The sequence below is a fragment of the Pan troglodytes genome, chromosome 7, assembly GCF_028858775.2.
Source record: "Pan troglodytes isolate AG18354 chromosome 7, NHGRI_mPanTro3-v2.0_pri, whole genome shotgun sequence".
NCBI classification, from domain to species: Eukaryota; Metazoa; Chordata; class Mammalia; order Primates; family Hominidae; genus Pan; species Pan troglodytes.
In genome coordinates, this window is record NC_072405.2 from 21,316,088 (window position 1) to 21,334,650 (window position 18,563).

The 18,563-nt window shown below is 44.0% G+C and overlaps 1 long non-coding RNA gene across 1 annotated transcript; it reads right to left on the reverse strand.

The window, feature by feature from the left end:
* Positions 1-7,505: 7,505 nt before the first annotated feature.
* LOC129135845 (uncharacterized) lies at positions 7,506-16,873 on the reverse strand. The gene is made up of 3 exons (XR_008536960.2): positions 16,772-16,873; positions 9,087-9,525; positions 7,506-7,922 (listed from the first exon to the last, which is right to left on the reverse strand). It is a non-coding gene; the product is annotated as an uncharacterized LOC129135845 (long non-coding RNA).
* Between the last annotated feature and the right edge of the window lie 1,690 nt (positions 16,874-18,563).

An 18,563-nucleotide genomic window follows, 5' to 3' on the forward strand; every position in this document is an offset into this window, starting at 1 on the left:
AACGTATCCCTGACCCCTGAAAATGTTGAGAAGGGTAGAAAAGGATGAGATTTGTCGGTATCCGCTTGCTTTCCGCATGAGTTGGATGATTTCCAAGGAACCTCAGGGGTCAAATTTCTTAACTGCAAAGGGGTGGGACTGGCGAAGGCGCAATCAGGAGTCCCATCTGCAAAGCCTACTCTTGCTGTGTGGTTTAACCTGCATTATGGCCCTGGGAGATTCACAGGTGTCTTTCTCTGCCTTCTGTAGGAGGCTCAGTAAAGTTGCCTCAAGTCAAACATTTAAGAAGTGATACCTGGCCCTGCAAGGTGCCTCACACCTGTAATCCCAGCACTTTGGAACACTGAGGTGGGAGGAACACTTGTGGCTGATTCAAGACCAGCCTAGGCAACATAGGGAGAGCCTGTCTCTACCAAAAAAAAAAAAAAAAAAAAAAAAAGTTTAAACAGATTAGCCAGGTGTGATCAGTTTGTTTAAACTTAAAAAAATTAGCTGCGCATATAGTCACAGCTACTCAGAAAGCTGAAGTGGGAGGATTGATCCCTTGAGCCCAGGAGTTTGAGGCTGTAGTGAGCTATGATCGTGTCACTGCACTCCAGCCTGGGTGACAGAATAAGACCCCTGGCTTTCAAAACCAGCGATCTGGAGTCCAACTTCAGTAGTCTTTCCTTCTGTTAAACAGACCCAAACATCATGAATGTTCTTAGGCCCCATCAGAGTGATGACACTGAGGTGGCAGAGACTTCCAGGGTGTATTAATCTGTTTTCACACTGCTATAAAGAAATACTCAAGACTGGGTAATTTATAAGAGAAAGAGGTTTAATTAACTAACAGTTCCACACTACTAGATAGGCCTCAGGAAACTTACAATCATGGCAGAAGGCGAAGCAGGCACATCTCACATGGTGGCAGGTGAGAGAAAGGAAAGAGCCCCTTATAAAACCATCAGATCACTGGGTGCGATGGCTCACGCCTGTAATCCCAGCACTTTGGGAGGCTGAGGTGAGTGGATCACAAGGTCAGCAGATCGAGACCATCCTGGCTAACACGGTGAAACCCCATCTCTACTAAAGATATAAGAAATTAGCCGGGCATGGTGGTGGGTGCCTGTAGTCCCAGCTACTCAGGAGGCTGGGGCAGGAGAGTGGCGTGAACCTGGGAGGCGGAGGTTGCAGTGAGCTGAGATTGCACCACTGCACTCCAGCCTGGGCAGCAGAGCAAGACTCCATCGCAAAAAATAAAATAAAATAAAATAAAATAAAATAAAATAAAATAAAACCATCAGATCTCATGAGAATTCACTCACTGTCATGAGAACAGCATGGGGAAAACCGCACTCATGATCCAATCACCTCACTCAGCACATGGGGATTACACTTTGTGATGAGATTTAGGTGGGGAGGCAGAGCCAAACCATATCAGAGGGGAATAAGATTATGGGCCTCCCAAATTGACCATGATCTGGCTCCAAAGCAGTGAGATTCATTGAAAACAAGGTTTTACAGCAGGAGCAGACAAACAGAAGCCCATGGGTCAAATCCAGCCCATCACAAGTTCGTGTATGGCCAGTGGGTTTAAACTAGTTTTATATTTTTAAATGGTTGGGGGAAAGCTCAAAAGAAGCACAGTCTTTTGTTACTTATACAAATTATATGAATTTCAAGTTTGAGAGTCCATAAATAACATTTTATTGGAACATAGGCTCATTGTTTGCATATTGTCTGTGGCTGCTTTGGCACGTCATCTGGGGAACTGAGTTCAATCTATTCTTGTTATTGGCAACATTTATGTTACATAAAGTTACCACTAATACTGAATTAGTGAATACTGAACCATTGCTCCTAAGGGAAATATAGGGTTAGTTTGCTGTAGGCCTCCGGTCACATTTTTGTCTACTGATCAATACGTAATTATATTTTACATGTGCTTCTGTTTAAAGGGACTCTGTTTAATAAATATTGCTGACTTGTGAACATGGAACTCACGGCAACAGCACTAGAACTCAGGCCTGAACGAAGCTCATCCAACACTTGGGTTTTCTCCTTGAGGCACCTCACAGCTTCTTGTGCTTAGGAACTTTAGGCAGCACCTCAGCACTATACTTGCGAGTCACTGAAATGCAAAATCACTAACCAAAAGCACAAAAGTGCAAAACACATGGGACTAAGTAGATCCTGAACAGGCAACTTATTTACAGTGTGAGAGTTGAAACAAAAAGATAGAACATTGCTCTGTTCAGCATTGGCTGGAAACGTGGGTGTCAGGTGACATATGTTTTTCCAGGAATAAGTGCAAAGGCACCATGAGTATTCATTTTGAGGTTACAAATAAATTTTAGTGAGTAGGTGAATTTGGAAATACAGAATCCACAAATAATGAGGATCGGCTGTAGTTGCAGCAGAGTCTATACAGATCACAAAGTCTAAAGTATTTGCGTTGTGCCCCTTAAAAAAAAAAATGTTTGCCAGCCCCTGCTCTCCAGTTTGTTCACCCTTTCCTCCAAGGAGAATGAAACAGGCACTGGAAGTCACGAACAATGTCCAAACCAGAGGGAGCTCATAAGGAAAAGCAAAACAACTTCAATTATGGGGTAGAAACTCAAGTAATTAATGTGGAAAGAATTTTCAAACTCTTAGAGCAAAACCGAGTTTCTAATCTTTGCAGATTTTCTGTTGTTCATTCACAAACATGTATCCAATACCCTCTAACTGGCATGACTCTGTGCTGAGAGTTGTAAGTCATTTAGAGTTACTACTTTAAACTGTAACATTGTTACTTGATCAGTGTTATTGAGAACTGAAGTTGTTTAGAGGAAGGATAGTTGGAAGGAAAGAAGACAAAAATGGATTGGCCAATTTATGACTTGGATCATCAGTCTCTCGAACTGATTATTTTAATTAAAAAAAGTTATTATTTGTGCAAATTTATGGAGTACATGAGAGATTTTGTAACATGTATATAATTTGAAATTTATTATTTTAAACAGGTGTTTTGTTAAACGTATTTTAAACAATGATATGATTTGGCTGTGTCCCCACCCAAATATCTTCTTGAATTGTGTTATAGTTTCCATAATCCCCTTGTGTCATGGGAGGGACCTCCATGCTGTTCTTCTAGTAGTGAGTAAGTTCTCAGGAGATCTGATGGTTTATAAGGGGCTTCCCCCGGGCCCCCTTTCACTCTGCATTTCTCCTTGCTGCTCTCATGTGAAGAAGGACGTGTTTGCTTCCCCATCTACCATGATTGTTAAGTTTCCTGAGGCCTCCCCAGCCATGCTGAACTGTGAGTCAATTAAACCTCTTTCCTTTATAAATCACCCAATCTTGGGTATGTCTTTATTAGCAGCATGAGAACAGACCATTACAAACACGTTTGCTTGTAATGACTTAATTTTCTTTTTTTTTTTTGAGACGGAGTCTTGCTCTGTCGCCCAGGCTGGAGTGCAGTGGTGCGATCTTGGCTCACTGCAAGCTCTGCATCCTGGATTCATGCCATTCTCCTGCCTCAGCCTCCCGAGTAGCTGGGACCACAGGTGCCCGCCACCACGCCCAGCTAATTTTTCTATTTTTAGTAGAGACGGGGTTTCACCATGTTAGCCAGGATGGTCTCGATCTCCTGACTTTGTGATCCACCCGCCTCGGCCTGCCAAAGTGTTGAGATTACAGGCATGAGCCACTGCACCCGGCATGATGACTTAATTTTCAAAAAGGACTTGAGACAATTTAAACCAAAGCACATGCAAAACTCAGGAGGGAGGCAAGCAGGATAGACAGCAAGGTCTGAAAAGTAATGTGTCACAAGCAGGCAGGACACACAAGGGGCCACGGAATTATATTGCATTTCCGTTTGGATTCTGAGACTCCCATCTCAAAAAAATCCCAGGGTAGAGGGGAGGGTGGTAGGGTAGGGAAGATAAAATCAGTAATGAGAGTAAACTCAGGGGAGAGAAAGCTTTCTGAAGCCGTTACAAATAAAAGGCTTTTTGGAAGAGAAGTGTTTTTTTTTTCTTTTTTCTTTTTTGCAACAGTGTCTCACTCTGTCACCCAGGTTGGAGAGCAGTGGTGTGATCTTGGCTGACTGCAACCTCCATCTCCCAGGGTCAAGCCATTCTGCCACCTCAACCTCCCGAGTAGCTGGGACCACAGGTGTGCACCACCAAGCCTGGCTAATTTTTTTTTGTATCTTATTTAGAGACATGGTCTCACTGTGTTGCCTAGCTTGGTCTCAAATTCCTGGGCTCCAGCGATCCGCCCACTTTGACCTCCCAAAGGCCGAGGCATGAGCCACTGCATATGACCTTGGATGTGAGGTTTCTTAGAATAGACGCAGGAGGTACAGGGGCCCCAGCTCCACAACGTAAGCAGGTCCAAACCAAATGCTTCATGCTTTCTACCCTGTTTCTTGGAGCTTCCCTGGTGAAAATATAACTCTGTAGTTTTGTTTGGAACCCAAGTATTAAGTACCTAGGAGTTTACTTTACTGATGTCCAGCTGTATCCAAAGAAAAATCCTAAAGTACTAAGAAAAGTGAAGGAACTAAATAATTTTTAAATAGTTCTTCCTAAGGAACTTTCTCTAACGCAGCTTTTGGGTAAGAGTTGGAAGGCATCAGTTCAAGGGCTTAGAGAGACGTTATTTTGTGTCCTTATTTGAAGAATGATCTGTAGACTTGAAACCTTATTATGTTGTGATGGAAGGCAGGGAGGACCTGAAGGCAAAGCCAGGAATTTCTCAGGAAACAGTTCGGGGTCCACCCTACCCCATGAACAAGTCAGAGCTTTATTATCCAGAGAGGGCTAGAGGTGATTTCATCCTGGAAGATTTTCAAAGCTCGAGTCCACCACCCTATGAAAAAATCCATCAATGCCCACATTTTTACGGACAAAAAGGCATGTGTCTCCTAAGCCCCTTGTGCAGACTGATGTACCTGAAGCCCTTTTATGCTCACTTGACTCTTAGTCTAGTCTAGGTGACATTTCTCCTTCATATTTCCTGACATGGAGACAGAGGTTCAAATACCTAAAAGCACTAGAATCCAACAATTCTGATTCCACTTCATTTTTTCTATTAATCATGTCCTGCTACTCCCAACTCCCCATGCTTAGAGATATCAAAAGTGCAGCCATATGTGGAATATTAACTGGGTAACAGCAGTATCACGCTGTTCCCCTCCACCTTACAAAAAGCACAATCTGCAGAACTGTGAGCTCGGCCTCCACAGGAATGGAAATTCTCAAGCGCTGCCGTGTGGCCATGACAATCTGTGCGGGGGGTCAGAGCTTGGGGTGACCCCAAAGAGCTAAGGTTCCTTCTTAGCCTTTACTCTCACGATGTGGATTTCATCTGAGGAGTGTCATAAAACAAATCACTGAATTGGGTATCTCTACCAAGAAATGCAGTCCTCCCCTCTCTCCCTCCCATCCTGACACTCAGCAGAGAGCCTCTGCTGATTTCTAAGCAGCGTGTTATGCCTGCGATCAACCACGTGCTAAAAGATAACGCTGAAAATGACCAGACAGTAGACTGTGAGCACGTCCAAGCCCAGGATTCATTTGAAGGGGTTTGTCAAGTCTGGAGGTCTCATCCTGGCTTGGTGGAATCCCAGATTCCCCTGTGGAGCAGACTGGAGAATCCAAGTGTGAAACCACATTTTTGAACCCAGATGCAGCCGCCTCCCTTCACCCTGAAGGGTGACATTTGGAAGCACTTACAAAGCACAAGGAAGTGTGAATAGCAACTGGATTCTGAAAGTAAAACCTCCTGCTTTCAACCTCATTTGCATGCTTTTTCCCCCCAGATTGTTGCAACCAAATTAATTCTCTTCACTGCTCCTAGCTCCTTCTCTCAGAGGTGAGGCATTAGGTGAAGATAAAGGAATGTGAGGAGAGACCCTTTATCGGGGAAGAGAAATGGAGGATGGAAAACAGGGTGGTGATTCAATTACATACAGCACATTTCCTGTTCTTACAGACTGATGGCTGACAGTTTAAAGAGATCAAAGGTTGCCTTTTGAAATCACCCCCTCAAAGTCTGGATTTCTATTTGTCAGCCGTTAGCGCTAGGTGAAATAAATATCTTAAGACTCTGTTACTTGTTATTTTTTAAAGGAGGAGAGCTTGGGTAAGTAAGTAGATAAATGGTTTGAGAAGTCAGTTCTTGCAAATGGTTTGAGAAGTCAGTTCTTGCACCTACCAAGACATACCTACAGCGGAGTCCCCTGGGAAGATTGCCAGAGTCATTTGAAGAGGAGACCTGGAATGCAATTACATACAGTTCTAGTAAAGCCATGGGTGACTGAAACCTTAATTACAATGAAGGAGAAACATACTTTGTGAGCATTTGGAGTTGAATCTTCCTCTTGCCCTTTGCCAATAGGAAAAAGAAAAAAAGTAAAAGAAAGGAGAAGAGACAGCAAATACTTCTGTCCGCACCTGACCTGATTTAAATTTCCTCCAGGGCGCACTAGACTTAGCTCTGAGACAAATGGGTATTTAGATCAATTGTCTAAGAGGGTCTAAGTAGATAAGGAGAAGAAAGATACTCAGAGTTCAGCTCCTTCTCCACTTCCTGCATCTCTCATAAAGGAAGAACTTGTTGGGCTCTCAAGATTCACGCTCATGGTATGGCCATAATCAAAAAATCAAAAAATAATAGATGTTGACATGGATGTGGTGAAAGGGGAACACTTTTACACTGCTGGTGGGAATGTAAACTTGTACAACCGCTATGGAAAACAGTGTGGCGGTTCCTTAAAGAACTAAAAGTAGAACTACCATTTGATCCAGCAATCCCACTACTGGTATCTACTCAGAGGAAAAGAAATCATGATACGAAAAAGATAGTGGCATACGCATGTTTATAGTAGCACAATTTGCAATTGCAAAAATGATGGAACCAACCCAAATGGCCATCAGTCAATGAGTGGATAAAGAAAATGTGCTGTATATGTATCATGGAATACTACTCTGCCAAAAAAATAAAAAAATAAAAACACGAAATAATAGCATTCGCAGCAACCTGGATAGAATTGGAGACTATTATTCTAAGTGAAGTAACTCGGGAATGGAAAACCAAACATTATATGTTCCCACTCATAAGTGGGAGCTAAGCTATGAGGATGCAGTCATAAGAATAATATAATGTACTTTGGGAGTCAGGGGAAAGGGTGGGAAGGGGGTGAGGAATAAAAGACTACAGATTGGGCACACTGTACACTGCTTGGGTGATGGGTGCATCAGAATCTCAGAAATCACCACGACACCACCTGTTCCCTCAAACCTACTGAAATAAAAAAAAATTTACTCTACGGGTTGCTGGATTTTGTTTTCTAACTAGATGGAGGTTTCAAGTCACCAAAGGCCACATGTCACCCTAGAGCCCTGAAGGTAGTATGTGTCTGTGTTTGCTGGGTGCTGCAGGGATGGTCCTTCAAGGTAGGAAAGAGGTTTTTAATTTTTATTTATTTATTTATTTATTTATTTATTTATTTATTTATTTTCCTTGAGACAGAGTTTCGCTCTTGTTGCCCAGGCTGGAATACAATGGCGTGATCTTGGCTCACGGCAACCTCCCCCTCCCGAGTTCAAGCAATTCTCCTGCCTCAGCCTCCCAAGTAGCTGGGATTACAGGCACCCACCGCCATGCCCAGCTAATCTTTTGTATTTTTAGTAGAGACGGGGTTTCACAATGTTGGCCAGGCTGGTCTTGAACTCCTGACCTCAGGTGATCCATCCGCCTCAGCCTCCCAAAGTGCTGGAATTACAGGCATGAGCCACTGCACCCAGGCCAGAGGTTTCTTTATTCAACTGCCCCAGATCATGGAGTGGCCCTCCTTCCCCACTGCTTTCTCTTCATCCTCTTGTCTTCAGAAGCACGTCTGATTGTAAAGCAGATTGTCTTCTGGTCCATATGATTTTGGAGCCCTGGAAATATGCCAGGTACTATGTTAGTGTTCGGGACAGAGAAGGGAAGAAGGCGATGTTTGCCTTCAAAGACGCTATTGTCTAGGAGCAGACCTAGACCCAAACCAAAACAAAGTAACACAAAACAAAAGGCAGACTCAGACAATACAAAATAATGTGGCCAAACAGAGTGAGCCCAGAGGAAGGACACTTAGTCCCTACCCTGGGGGATATCTTAGAGGAACCATCACTTGAAGAGTCCCTTGGAATTAGCTAGGGAGGTTTACAATTTTCCACTCACCTCTTTGACAGAAGTGTTTGGAAGTTTCAGCTGACAGGGCTCTGGCTCACCACAGAGGATGCTGGTGGCGCTGCTGGGGATGCCAAGTCACTAACAAGGACAGTGAGTAAGGGCTGAACACTTGCCGTGAGGTCCCAAACTTGTCACCTCTCTGGATAACATTTTTTTTTTTTTTTGAGACGAGTCTCGCTGTGTCGCCCAGGCTGGAGTGCAGTGACGCGATATCGGCTCACTGCAAGCTCTGCCTGCCAGGTTCACACCATTCTCCTGCCTCAGCCTCCCGAGTAGCCGGGACTACAGGCGCCCACCACCAAGCCTGGCTAATTTTTTGTATTTTTAGTAGAGACGGGGTTTCACCATGTTAGCCAGTGTGGTCTTAATCTCCTGACCTCGTGATCTGCCTGCCTCAGCCTCCCAAAGTGCTGGGATTACAGGCATGAGCCACTGCACCAGGCCCTCTCTGGATAACATTTAATTTTATTTTATTTTTTAATCTCTAGAAACTTCAGGTTTTGAAAATTTGATGTCTGGCAATTAAAGTGTATTGACTAAACCAACCTAATTTGCTTTCTCAGAGTTTATAAAAAACACATATAACTGCCAAAGTTTTTGATTATTACAGGATACCCAAGGGAGAATGTAGTGCCTTATGAAATCAACAAAATGTTCTGATTCCTGCGTGCAGCCCTTTTGTGCTGGGACAAGATTTGCACAAGCCTGCGCTTGTCTTTCTTGTTTTTGTTGTTTGTATTTTAAAGATACTAAAGAAAGCAACCAGCTCTTTTATGCTAGTCAACTCTAACTTCACTTATCAGGGACTGTGCCTGAATATTAGATAGCCTAGGATAATTTGTGACTTTTTATTCATGAGCAAGCACACTTACTCCATTTAATTATTTGGTTGACACCAGTCATTCTTTTTTCTCTTGTTTTTCTTTTTCTTCTCCTTTTTGAAGACAGGGGTTCCCTTTGTTGTCTAGGCTGGAGTTCAATGGCATGATCACAGCTCACCGCAGGCTCAAACTCCTGGACTCAAGTGACCCTCCCACCTCAGCCTTCCAAGTAGCTGGGGCTACAGGCATGCACCACCACACCCTGTTAATTTTTAAATTTTCTGTAGAGATAAGTTCTTGCTCTGTTGCCCCAGTTGGTCATAAACTCCTGGGCTCAAGCAATCCTCCGGCCTTGGCCTCCCAAAGTGCTGGGATTACAAGCGTGAGCCATTCCACTTCTCCAGACGCCTCCAGCTTCTTCATGGAAGAGATCCAAACGGCATTCATCGTCTCCACTATGCTAGGAAATTCAGGAACCTAAAACATCAAGCTAAGAAAAAAACAAGCAAACTTAGGTTCACGATAATTATGAAGAAACTCATGTCCCTGTCTTGTGACCCTAGAATCTTTTATGAGGTGACTTCCAGGCAGGTAGCTAGCACTCTGATCCCAGGCAGCCTGGTACCGACCTCTCTGTTCTCTTCCTAGACCAGGACATCTCTGCATCATCCAGGGCTTCAGCTACCCTTTACTCTTCCAAATCCTTGCCTTGGCCAGGCATCTGCTCCCAGGAACTCTTGTCCCCTGTTTCCATGGGCCGGGCCAGAACTCCATTTAGACCTCCTGCAGAAGTCTCAGTAGACTCCCACTTGAACTCACCACCCTTTTCCTTCATCTCAAACCTGTTTCTCCTCCTGCACTGCTTATCTCAGACAGCAGCATCCCTCTTCACGTGGGCAGTGCAGCTATGATCTAGAGTGCAATCCTTATCTCCCATCTCTCATTCTAAAAGGGCTGCCGCTGCATGCCAAGGATTCTCCCTCCTCATTCTCTCTGTTCCTCGCCTCCTGCTATTTCCTCCCCATAGCACTCTCTCGGTTTGGGCACTTATGATCTTTTGTGGGTATTATGTAAGGCTCTCCTTGCCTAAATCCTTTCCAGTGAATCCAGCCTCCACAACCCTTGCAGGCTTTTGTTTGTTTATTTTTATTTTCTTTATTTTTTTGGAGGCAGGATCGTACTCAGCTGCCCAGGCTGGAGTGCAGTGGCATGATCAAACTACTTCCTGCCTCAGCCTCCCAATGGCTGGAGCAGCTGGGACTTATAGGCGTGTGTCATCATTCCTTGGTAATTTTCTTTATTTTTTTGTAGAGATAGGGTATCACTGTATTGCCCATCCTGATCTTGAACTCCTGGCCTCAAAGAATCTGCATGCCTCAGCCATCCAAAGCTCTGGGATTACAAGTGTGACTCGGCCAGACTTTTCTTTTAAAAAATCAGATCCAATTATTTGTGGTTGGACTCAAAAAAATAAAAATTTATTCTCACAGTCTAGAGACTACAGTCCAAAATTAAGATGTCACCTGGAGCTGGGCTGTGGCCTCCAAAAGTGCTGGGATTACAGGAGGGAGCCACTGCACCTGGCCTCAGTGTTTCACACCTGTAATCCCGGCACTTTGGGAGGCCAAGGCAGGCGGATCACTTGAGGCGAGGAGTTGGAGACCAACCTGGCCGACATGGCAAAACCCCGTCTCTACTAAAAATACAAAAATTAGCCAGGCGTGGTGATGGGCACCTGTATTACCAGCTATTTGGGAAGCTGATGCAAGAGAATTGCTTGAACCCAGGAGGCGGAGGCTGCAGCCAGCCAAGATTGTGCCACTGCCCTGAGCCTGGATGACAGAGCCAGGGCAAGACCCCGTCTCAAAAAAAAAGATGTCACCTGGGCATGCTCCCTCCAAAGGCTCTGGGAGAACCCTTCCTTGCCTCTTGTAGCTTCTGGTGGTTGCTGGCAATTGCGGGATCTCCTTGGTTTGCAGATGCGTCCTTCCAATCTCTGCTTCCTCATCACATAGACTTCTCCCACGTGCCTATGACTCCATGCATCTGTGTCACTTCTTAGATGGAGACGAGTGATGGGGTTTAGAGCCTACCCAATCCAGTGTGACCTCATTTTAACTTGAATTTTTTTGTTTGACTTTTTTTCATTGCAGTTTTTTTGTTGTTTGTTCATTTGTTTGTTTGTTTGTTTGTTTGAGATGGAGTCTCGCTCTGTCGCCCAGGCTTGAGTGCAGGGGCGCGATTTCAGCTCGCTGCAAGCTCCGCCTCCTGGGTTCACGCCATTCTCCTGCCTCAGCCTCCCGAGTAGCTGGAACCACAGGCACCTGCCACCACGCCCGGCTAAATTTTTGTATTTTTAGTAGAAACGGGGTTTCACCATGTTAGCCAGGCTGGTCTCGATCTCCTGACCTCATGATCTACCTGCCTCGGCCTCCCAAAGTGCTGGGATTACAGGCGTGAGCCACTGCGCCCGACCTGTCTGTTTGTATTTTGAGATGGAGTCTCGCTCTGTTGCCCAGGCTGGAGTATAGTGGTGCCACCTTGGCTCACTGCAACCTCCGCCTTCCAGGTTCAACCGATTTTCCTGCCTCAGCCTCTTCAGTAGCTGGGATTACAGGCGTGCACCACCACATCCAGCTAATTTTTGTATTTTAGTAGAGAGGGGTTTCACTATTTTGGCCAGGCTAGTCTTGAACTCCTGACCTCAGGTAATCCTCCCGCCTCAGCCTCCCAAAGTGCTGGTATTACAGGAGTGAGCCACTGCACCCAGCCTCTTTGCAGTTTAATTTAAAAATTTTTAATTGTCTTGGGTTCATAATACAGCTCTAACTCTATCTCCATGCTTCCCTCCTTAAAAGCTTCTCAAAGCTTCCCATTTGCCTGGTGCGTGACAATCAAATTCCTTAGAATGGTATATAAGGCTGTTCTCAATCTTCCCATCTCCCCTGCCTCCTTCTGCAGGCGCTTCTCCTGCTGAGCCTCCAGAACAGCCTCCTCCAGGCACGCAGGACCCTCCCTGCTTTGTTGCCAGCCTAGACTTCTTCAGGCTGCCTATGTCCCCAGCTTGCCCCTGCTTGGAGTGCCTCCTGCCCCTTCCTCCATCATCCTTCAGCACCTGGTTTAAGTGTCCTCTCTTTTTCTGGGCCACTGGGTAGAGTCTCCACTAAAACACATTGTATTGAAATTATTTCTCTGTCTCCTTGGAAAGACTATCAGCACCTCCAAGTCAGGAGGGTTGACTTACATTTCTGTGGCTTTCCTCTGTTGGTCATAGTGGATACTTGTTTGTTGAATGCCTAACTCAGTAAAAAATCTAGAAATCCAGTGCTGCTAAATTCCAGAGCCTCCATAAGGAGAGGAAGCTGTCAGGCCTTTCCCACCTCACCCACAGGGATAGCCACGCAAGCTTGAATGGTAATAACCTTGATTCATATGAATCTTATGGGTGTGTACAGTTTGTTTTAGGCATGTGCTTAAACTAAGAAAGAATAAGAAACACATTTAGAAGTAATAATACATAGCGATCCTTATGTGTTAGTTACTATGAGTACTAATTTCTTTCTTTTTTTTTTTTTGAGATGGAGTCTCACTCTGTCGCCAGGCTGGAGTGCAGTGGTGCAGTGTTGGCTCACTGCAATCTCTGCCTCCCAGGTTCAAGTGATTCTCAGCCTCCCGAGTAGCTGGGACTACAGGCACGCGCCACCACACCCAGCTAATTGTTTGTATTTTAAGTAGAGACAGAGTTTCACCATGTTGGCCAAGATAGTCTCATCTCTTGACCTCGTGATCTGCCCACCTTGGCCTCCCAAAGTGCTGGGATTAGAGGCGTGAGCCACTGCGCCTGGCTGAGTACTAATTTCTTTATTGTTATTACCTCTGTCTCCTCGAGAGCACATAGCTAGTATAAATGGTGGTTTGACCCCAGAGAATCTGGCTCCAGAGTCCAGGCTCCCACCTGCTACATGACATGGCCTCCAGTACAACAATAAAGATAATATCTAACAGATACCGGGGCTTAGCATGTGCCAGGGGCTGTTCCTAAGGCTTTGTGTGATGAATTTCACAGGGAACCCTGGAGAACTTAACCTAGCTGTACTTTGCTTTCTCCATTTGTAACATAGAATAACATGACCTCCAATCTCATTGTTTCTTTTGTGGTGAGGGTTAAATAAGATAATGCCTGGAAAAATTAGAACTGTGCAGACCTACCTGCTTAAATGAACATTATTCATGCAACCCAATGGATAGTCATAGCTTTAGGGGAGTAAAAGTAGAGAAAGAGGACACATCGCTGGCTGGTAGGAAGTAGGGCCCTGCGCTAGGAGAATCTGAGCTTTGAATGAAAGTCAGACCAGGGCACCTTGGTGGAGGTAAACCCTGAGAAAAATGACTACAACTGAAGCACTCATCTACTATGTTGCTGGGCAGCGGGGAACCAACCTAAAGTTCCTCCAGAATAACTGTTGTCATCCAAACCTGACTTCTAGCCCATTTATTGCTGTCATTTAAAACCTTCGGGCAAGGGTTCTGGGCACGGGGGTTCACGCCTGTAATCCCAGCACTTTGGGAGGCTGAAGCAGGCAGATCACCTGAGGTCAGGAGTTCAAGACCAGCCTGGCCATCATGGCAAAACCCCATCTCTTCTAAAAATACAAAAATTAGCCAGGCAAGGTGTCACCTGCCTGTAATCCCAGCTACTCAGGAAGCTGAGGCAGGAGAATCTCTTGAACCTCTGGGGCGGAGGTTGCAGTGAGCTGAGATCGTGCCACTGCACTCCAGCCTGGGCAAGAGAGCGAGACTTCATCTCAAAAAAAAAAAAAAGAAAAATCCTTTGGGCAAAGCAGTGTGGTGGCTCCTGTCTGTAGTCTCAGCTACTCTGAAGGCTGTGGTGGGAGGATTGCTTGAGGCTAAGAGCTCTAGGCTGCAGTGTGTTGTGACTGTGCCTATGAACAACCACTGCATTCTAGCCTGGCCAGCATAGCCAGATCCCATCTCTAAAAACAACAAAACAAAACAACAAAAATAAAGAAAATCTTAGCCTCTCTAGGCCTGTTTCCACTTCTAGAAAATTAGGTGCTTAGATTTGGCCATCTTGAAAATGCCATCCAAGTCAACATTCTCTGATTCCGTGGCCCCCAAGTCTCTTGCATAGGAAGATACTTTCTTACCCTGTCTTTCTCTACTGTTCCAAAGGAAGGCATGTTTCGTGACTTTGATGCTCTGTGTATTTCTTTCCTCATGGCGTCTTTGCTATTTCTCTCTCCATTGGCAAATGTCCTTTGTTTTTAAAACTGCATATAGGCCCCTGAACTTAAGAAAATGTTGCCCAAATCTACTTTCTGTAACCACCACCCTGTAGCTGTGTCTTCATCTGTCTAATTTATTGAGGCCCATTGGCTCTCTAACTATCACCCAACTGCCTCCTGCAGTATTCCCTCTATAATGACTTTAGATAGCTCTCTCTTCCTAAAGGGGGCAAAGGATAAGGAATTTCTCAGCCTATCTAGCAGAGATAGTCTGAATACTTTTGTTTTATTTTATTTTCATTTCTTTAAAGATGGGATCTTGCTCTGTCACCCAGGCTGAAGCGCAGGGGTGCAATCATAGCTCACTGCAGCCTCAAACTCCTGGGCTCAAGTGATCCGCCTGCCTCAGCCTCCTGAGTAGCTGGGATTACAGCTGCATGCCACCACTCTTGGCTAACTTTTAAAAAATATTTTGTAGAGAAGGGATCTTGCTATGTTGCCCAGAGTGGTCTCCAGCTCCTCTTCTCAAGCAATCCTCCTGTCTCAGTCTCCAAAAGCACTAGGATTACAGATATGAAACATTGCACCCTGTCAGTTCTCCCTTTTTCAAGGGGACAAAAGACAAATAATTCCTCAGCCTATCTAGCAGAGATAGTCTGAGTACTTTTATTTATTTATATATTCATTTATTTTGAGACGAGTCTTGCTCTGTCGCCCAGGCTGGAGTGCAGTGGTGCAATCTCGGCTCACTGCAACCTCCGCCTCCCAGGTTCAAGCGATTCTCATTCTTCAGTCTCCTGAGTAGCTAGGGCTACAGTTGCTAACCACCAAGTCTGGCTAATTTTTATATTTTTAGTAGAGATGGGGTTTCACCATCTTTATGCAGGCTGGTCTTGAACTCTTGAGCTCAAGTGATCCAACCACGTTGGCCTCCCACAGTGCTGGGATTATCAATACTTTTAAATTAATAGAAACATAAGAAACATAAGGTGATTTTTCTTATTTACAAATTAATGGGAACCTAAGAAACTATAAGAAACTAAAAATCTTTTTTTTTTTTTTTTTTTTTTTTGAGACAGAGTCTCTGTTCTGTCACTCAGGCTACACTACAGTGGCACAATCTTGGCTCACTGCAACTTCTGCCTCCCAGGTTCAAGTGATTTTCGTGACTTGGCCTCCTGAGTAGCTGGGATTACAGACACATGCCACCACGCCAGACTAATTTTTGTACCTTTAGTAGAGACGGGGTTTCACCACATTGGCCAGGCTGGTCTCGAGCTCCTGACCTCGGATGATTTGCCAGCCTTGGCCTCAGCCTCCCGGAGTGCTGGGACTACAAGTGTGAGCCACTGCAATCTGCTGAAACTAAAAATCTTTTTTTTTTTTTTCTTTTTTAAGAGATCATGGGATAGGAAGGGAAGGTGTATGGAGGTGTGAAAGATGAAGAGAGAGAAAAACAAGGAAAGGATGGAGGGAAGACACAGCGAGCAGGGACCACTTGAGGCCCCGGGAGGGCCCTGGAGTCCTAATGTTGGCTTGAAGGAGGCAAGAGAGAAAAAGTCACGGAGAGAAAGAAGGCATTTGTGTGAAGGAACGTGGGCCAGATAATGAAAGCCTGAATACCAAGAAGATGAGAAAAGAAGGCCTAGAGTCAGTGTAAGAATTGAAATAAGAAATCGCATTCTCTCAGGTAGCCTAATAAAGGGAGTCTGGCTCTTTTGGTGTCTCCAAGCACAGAGGTGTGATGTAGACTCAGGAATTTTTGCAAGTCTATTTTGATCATGAGAAACTTTGCCTTGGGCCGTGGACTGTGGCTCAAGCCTGTGATCCCAGCACTTTGGAAGGTCGAGGTGGGTGGATCTCTTTAAGCCCGGGAGTTCGAGATCAGCCTGGCCAACATGGCAATACCTGTCCAAAAAAAAGAAAAAAGAAAGAAAAAGAAAAAGAAACCTTATCCTGGTCCTTCTTTTGTTTGCTTCCTTCAGAGACTGGTTCTTCTTTTTATTGTTGCTTAAATGAGAGTCTGGTTTTATTTGGAGGATGCTGTTTTTTATATTTCCTGATTTTATCTCTATTTGTTCTTTTCTTGGGATTAAATGGGTTTAGAATCAGAGGAAACTAGGAAGTGAATGAAAGCAAACAAAAGGAGTTAGTCTTTGAAATGGTTTTCTTATTCTGTTAGGTCTCCTATGTCATGAAATGGCTCTGTTCAAAAATCACCAAAAAATGCAATTCTGAAATGTAAATGCCCACGGGTCGTCTGAAAGGCAGCTTGACCGTAGGCTGAATGAGCCACTGAAGTTATTCATCCAAAAGGGATGGAACTGTTGGGTCTCTCAGAGTAGAAGGCCACTGGGTTATGGGATATGCCTATGGTGGCAAATATTAATCTGATCCAAGAATGTTTGTGGGATTAAGTTGGCTAAAACAAAACAAAAAGCAATCAAATCCCCCCACCAAACCAAGAGATTTACCCTCATCCTGCCTTACCAGCCAGGTCTGCTTTCTTCCAGAATTTTAGTATCTTCTTTCCTTTCCATAAGGTAGCTCAGAAACATATTCTATTTTCAGTATTCTGCATCTTGGGGTGAAATATTCTCTAGCTCTTTGAGATATTTCAGCGTTTTCTCCTTGCTTTAATAATCATTACAGACCGTGTGACTAAGAATTTCCTGCTTTGTTGGAATGATATTAATGATCTATTTATATGTTTACGTTTTGAAACACTGCAACAAAATAGAGCTCCGCTTATCTTTGTTATTGAAAAAAAAAAATACATTCTATCTGCTGGCCCCGGAAGTAAGGAAAACTGTTTTCTCTGGGACAGATGTTAAATCCTCCATTTCCTTGATTAATCACCTCCTGTGCTGAGTGATTAAGAGAGCCAGGAACCTTCACTGGGCTACAGACTTGGGATCGTTGAAGTGAATGGCGTGGGACAGTCTTGAGGTTTTAAAAAAAAGTTTTTAATTTTTAATTTTTCTGAGTACATAGTAGGAGTATATAGTTATGGGGTACATGAGATGCTTTGATACAGGCATGCCATGTAAAATAATCACATCATAGTGAATGGGGTGTCCATCCCCTCAAGCATTTATCCTTTGTGTTACAGATAATCCAATTACAATCTTTAGGTTATTTTAAAATGTACAATTATGTTATTATTAATTATAGTTACCCTGTTGTGCTATCAAATAGTAGGTCTTAGTCATTCCTTCTAACTATTTTGTTTTGTACCCATTAACCATATACACTTTTCCCCACTACCCTTCCCAGCCTCTGGTAACAATCCTACTACATCCATGAATTCAATTGCTTTGATTTTAAGATCCCACAGCCTTCCGTTTTAAAAGCCTTAGAAAACTGCTTTTCACTGAGAACGCTCAAATTGTGTGACAATAAAAGTTATTTCACACTTCTTTCTGAGAGGCTTCTAGCCTTGATTAGCAGTTGTAAATAATACGTGTATACGCTGAAAATAAGAAAATGAATACATTACTTCCTCAAACAATTATACTGTGTAATATGAGAAATATTTGAAAACTATGGAAAAGGTGGAGCAGGTTAAGGAATATAACAAAAATCCTTTGGAGGTGAAAGTCTAGAAACCACTGTGGAAGATGCGTCTTTGTCTCAGAATTGTTACTGCTGACTTTTGGGTGCAGACCTCTCTTATCAAACCTGGATCAGGAACTCCTTCCACCAAAGCTGACTCTGGGCTCTGAATGCTGCTGTTGAATGGCCAGTCTTACCAACAGGAAAAGAAGCCACGATACCAGAGACAAGCGAACAGACATGCAAAATGACAGGAACAGACCACAAAATGATCTCTGTGGTTGCTGGAACAGCAATGTCTGCGAGGGTCACAGCAAGCTGAGAATAGTCTGAATTACTAGGCATTCTTTTCGGATCAGCTGCGTCTTTATCTCTAGTTTGGAGATGTGTAGATTCCGTAGCAGCAAAGAAAAGAGGTCATCCAGCTCTGGCTTGAGGAATGTGGAGGCTGGCCATAGGTGGTGGAGATACCGTTTTAGTCTTGCGGCAGGCAGAATGTTGAGTTGATGTTATCTGACCTGAAATATGGCCAGTTAGGTTTTTACAAACATTTACGGTATTTCTGTTCATTTCTTTTATTTTCTTTCTCTCTTTCTCTTTCTTTCTTTCTTTTTCTTTCTTTCTCTCCTTCCTTCTTTCCTTCTTTCTCTTTCTTTTTTCTTTCTTTCTCTCTCTCTTTCTTTCTTTCTTTGTTTCTTTGTTTGTTTGTTTCTTTCTTTCTTCCCCT